Consider the following 5,256-nt stretch of genomic DNA (forward strand, 5'->3'; position numbering starts at 1 on the left):
CTCCACAAAGCTCATAGATACAAAGAAGATACTCAAGAAAAATGGCCCAAGTGCATATGATTGAGTCTCATGTAGAAAGGGGAATAAAATAGTCTAGGAGGCAGATTGAGGGAAGGAACTAGATGGGAGATGGAAGGAAGAGGAGAATGGATCCTGTGTAGGAAGGGACAGGAGATATGACCCGATATTCAGGAGAAGGAAAGGAAATCTTGAACTATTAGAGATGAGGAGATAGGGGAAATCTCCAGGAAGAGAAAGAGTCGGAATAATGGAGGTACCCACGAATCAATGGGGGTTACCTAAGCTGTGACTTACATTGGTGATATGGAACATTTAGAGGCCAACTCCTGTAGCCCGGAAGGACACCACTGGAGGGATAAAGACACAAATATACACGCAAAACTTTCTAGACAAAATTTTTCAAGCCTAAAAGAAATTCAGAACCGCATTCTAGGGTCTATGTTCTCCTTTGCTTTATTGATGGCTGGTAATTTTTGTATAAAATAAGGATTTAGGACATTATCATTAGAAGTAGGTATACAATATTTATATTGTTATATTCACGCTTTATGTGGCCCACTTTGTTAACAATATCATTGCAAAAAATAAAATTGGAAAACAGTATTTTTGAGTACACATTCAGGAATATATATAAAGTCCTCTTTCAAAGAATGTACAATAAGAAAATGTAATACAATATACATTCAATTAAACGTCTGGAGGGAATATATTGGACTTTGGGAAACAGAAAAAACCTAGGAGCTTGAACTGTATGTCACAGGAATGGACGTGGAAGTGGAATTATTATCCTGAATAATCTCCTCCACACCATGTTCCTAGATCTTTTTTACCAATGCCAAGCCCCGACCAACATTCTCTATTCCGAGCATGCAAGTACTAATGAAGCAAAGAGAAGTCTCTAGCTTTAGAGATATATAGTATGTAAAGTTTTCCAGTATGTCACAGGAGACACTCTTGGAAAGGGCACCCTCAAATCTGGTCCATGGGAAAGTTCAGTGAGTCTTGAATAGGGATTGAGTGGTTTCTCTGAAGAAATAGCCTTGATCTGAGCCTTCCACACATGGGAATCATGCGCTGCGATCTTCTCAGAATCATCTGGACTTCACTACTTGATAAGGTTCCTGGAAGTTAGAGAGTTTATATAATCAATTTCTTCATTACAAAAGCCAGTTGTTGGGAAGGGCACAGTTGTCCTTCTCAGAGCTCATGGCTTTTACTCTTTTTGCCCTGAAGAAAAGGTCCAAAGAAACAAAGGAAAGACAAGTATTGTCTCCTCAGCTCAGTGTAAACGCCTCCATGCTTTGGATTCCCATTGTGCAATTTGTTTATGACACTGATATCTGGAGAAGAAGAGCTTCTAGTTGAGACTTCATCATCTCAGTCTTTCTATTAGTATTACTCTGAATACCATTCCCTGACAGTGACTATTTAGATTTCTGTGTCAATAGGTTTGATTAGCTGGCAGATTTCTTTTCTTTCTTTCATTTTTTTATTTTTTATAAAATTTTATTGCTTTTTTAACTGGATATTTCTACATTTGAATTTCAAATGTTATTTCCTTTCCCAGTTTCTTTTCCATAATTGCCCTATCCAATTCTGCTCCCCTTCTTCTATAACCCACCTTACTGCCCCCTGACATTGCCTTGGACTTGGATGGAGTCAAACCCAATGGCTTCTCCTTCCATTGGTGACCCCAAGACCATCCTTTGTAACATATGCAGTTAGAGCCATACTTCTGTCCATGTACAGTCTTTGAATATTGGTTCAGTACCAGAAATATCTGTTTCATTTGCATTGTTGTTCTTATGGTGTTGGAAGTACCTTTAGCTCTTCTAATCCTTTCTCAAACCCTACCAACAAGATGTCCATTTTCAGTTCACTGGAAGCATAGACTCCTTAGCTTCATCACTCTTGTCTACATTTGGTTGCTGAGAGTGTGTGTGTGTGTGTGTGTGTGTGTGTGTGTGTGTGTAGAGCTAAACAATGAATTCTCAACTGAGGAATATCAACATCCTTAGCCATCAGGTGAATGGAAATCAAAAAAAAAAAATCCTGAGTTTCCATAGCACACCAATCAGAATGACTAGGATATATTTGAACCCTTGTATAGCTATGGTGTTTGGTGGATTTTTAACATGGATTCTGCGCAACTAAGTTAAGATTTTAGAATCCGCAAATGACGAAGCCATATAGACTCCATCCTATTCTTATGAACCTACTGAAGTAGAAGATTTACTGGACTTCAAGCCACTCATCACCCAGCCCATGTCATGAACTTTATGTTTGGACTGAATAAAAAATCATGGTAAAACATCCAAAACCCTCAAGTCTGGCCACGGAAACACTGGAAGGTAGATATTAGAGAACTGCTATATAATGCGACCACAGAACCACATTATATAGTCTATGTTGTCCTTTGCTTTACTAATGTGTGGTAATTTTTGGATAAAATAAGGATTTGGGAGTTTATCATTTAAGTAGATACAGAATATATACACTGTTATATTCACTTTAGAACTGGGCCCCCTTTTTTTCAAAATCAGAGCAAAAAAAAAAATAGAATAGGATAATAGAACATTTGAGTACACATTCAGCAATATATATAAAGTCCACTATCAAGGAATGTACACTAAGAAAATGTAATAAAATATTCACTCAATTAAAGGTCTTTAGGGAAAATACTGGCTTTTAGAAAAGAGAAGGAAATTGAATTATAGGCCAGAGGAATGGAACTGGGAATAAAATTATTATCCAGTAGAATCTCCTGCACTCCATATTCCTAGATCTTAGGGACCCATGCCAAGCCCCTGATTAACTTTCTCCATTCAGAGCATGTAACCACTTGTGAAGCAGAGATAAATCTCTAGCTTAAGAGAGATGGAGTATGTAAAGGTTTCCACTGTGTCACAGGAAACATACCTGGAAATGACACCCTCGAATCTGGTAAGTGTAAGGAAAGCTGTTTAGCAGGTAGGAGATGGCAGTTCTCAGTGACATCATAAATAGGACCTCCATGAAAAAATCTGTTGTAACTAGGAGAGCCCTAGCTTCTTCTGTGATGTAACAATTATTGTTCTGACAGGAACTGACTCTCACATATTACCTCAGTCTCTCTCTGGCTTGCTAATTGGCCACTAATTCAGAATAAACAGCCATTTGGGAGAGAGAACAAACAGGATGAAGAGATCAGAGATGGGAAGAAGGAAGCTGGCCTTCTGTCTTTGTATGAAAAAAATGAAGAAATAAGTGGTACTTTGAAAAGTTCAGAGAGCCTTTGGAAGGGATGGAGAGGTATCACTGAAGAGATAGACTTGATCTAAGCCTTACACATATGGGAATCAAGAGCTGGAAGCTTCACAGAAGCATCTGGACTTCCCTGTTTTTATTGTTTCTGGATGTCAAAAGGTTTATATAATTCATTTCTTTATTGCAAAAAATAGATTTTGAGAGGGCACAGTTGTTTTTCTGAGAGCTATGGCCTTTATTCTTTTTGCCCAGAAGAAAAAGGTCCTAAGGAAGGAGGTAAAGACAAGTATTGGGTAATCAGCTCAGAGTAAACTCCTCCAAGCTTTGAATACCTATAGTGCCTTTTGTGTCTGATACGGATATCTCGGAGAAAGAAGTGCTTCTAGTTGAGACTTCATCATCTTTGTCTTTCCACTAGTATTACTCTGAATACCAATTTAGATTTCTGAGTAAATAAGTGTGATTAGTTAGCAGTTTTCTTTACTTTTATATCTTTCTTTTTTTAATTTTTTTATCAAATTTTAGTGTTTTTAAACTGGATGAGTCTATATTTACATTTAAAATATTATTTCCCTTCTCAGTTTCCTGCCCATAAGATAACAACCTGTTCACAATCCCTTCATCTCTAACCATAATTCTGCCCCTTGACATTCCCTTGAACTGGGAGACAAACCAAGGTAGGACCAAGTCTTCTCTTTCCATTGGTGCCCATCCTCTGCCACATATGCATTTGGAGCCATAGTTCTGTCTATGTTCATTGTTTGAATATTGGTCTAGTACCAGAAAGCTCTGGGTCATTGACAATGTTGTTCTTTTGGAGTTAACAGCTCCTTCAACTATTGTAATCCTGTCTCAAAATCTACCAACAAGATGTCCGTTTTCAGTTCACTGGTTTGCCACTAACATTCACTTCTGTATTTGACATGCTCTAACTGTGTCTCTCAGGAAATATCTATATCCAGTTCCAGGTTGAATGCATTTCTTAGCTTCATAAATCTAATCTAGTTTTGGTGGCTGATATATGTGTGTGTATATATATATATATATATATATATATATATATATGATATACATATGAAATATATATATATATATATATATATATATATATATATATATATATGTATATACTTTTGGTAGCTCCAACAGTTATGAAGTTAGGGGGAATTTTAACATGGATTCAGTGCAACTAGGTCAAGAATGTAGAATCCACAAATTGCATTGGCAAATAGATTCCCTCCTGTTCTTATGAAACTATTGAAGTTGGAGTTTCCCTGGTCCTGAAACCATTCTTATCACTTCCCATCCTTCTCTATCTTATGTTTGGCCTCAAGAAAGAATCATGGTAAAACATCCAAAAACCTCAAATCTAACCCTGAGACACTGGAACAGAGATATTGATTAACCGAAATCAAAAGGGACCTGAGAACCAAATTCTGTACTCCATTTGGTCCTATGCTTTACTGATATGTGGAAATTTTTGGATGAAATAGGAATTTGGAGTTTACCACTTGAAGTAGGTACACCCAATTTACACTAGAGCTGGGCGCCTTTGTTGCGAAAATCATTGCAGAAAATAGAAGTGGAAAAGAGAATTTTTGAGTACACATTCAGGAATATGTATAAAGTCACCTATAAAGGAATATACAATAAAAATTGAAATACACATGCATTCAAATAAAGGTCTGTAGGGAAAATACTGGCCTATAGGAAACAGAGAAAAAGAAGAAAATTGAATTGTGTGCCACAGGAAAGAACCTGAGAATGAAAATATTATCTAGAAGAATCTTCTACACTCCTGTTCCTAAATCTCATCGCCCCATGCCAAGACCCTGAATAACTTTGTCCATTCAGAGGATGTAACCACTAATGAAGCAAAGAGAAGTCACTAGCTTTAGAGAGATGGAGTATGTAAACATTTCCACTGTGTTACAGAAGACATACCTGGAAAGGGCACCCTTAAATCTAGTCAATGTAAGGAAAATTCTT

The 5,256-nt window shown here is 37.0% G+C and overlaps 1 long non-coding RNA gene across 1 annotated transcript; it reads right to left on the bottom strand.

Annotated features, from left to right (window-relative positions):
- Positions 1-624: 624 nt before the first annotated feature.
- LOC134484561 (uncharacterized) lies at positions 625-3,023 on the bottom strand. The gene is made up of 2 exons (XR_010062012.1): positions 2,941-3,023; positions 625-1,142 (listed from the first exon to the last, which is right to left on the bottom strand). It is a non-coding gene; the product is annotated as an uncharacterized LOC134484561 (long non-coding RNA).
- Between the last annotated feature and the right edge of the window lie 2,233 nt (positions 3,024-5,256).

Source organism: Rattus norvegicus, assembly GCF_036323735.1.
Source record: "Rattus norvegicus strain BN/NHsdMcwi chromosome Y unlocalized genomic scaffold, GRCr8 chrY_unlocalized_1, whole genome shotgun sequence".
NCBI lineage: Eukaryota > Metazoa > Chordata > Mammalia > Rodentia > Muridae > Rattus > Rattus norvegicus.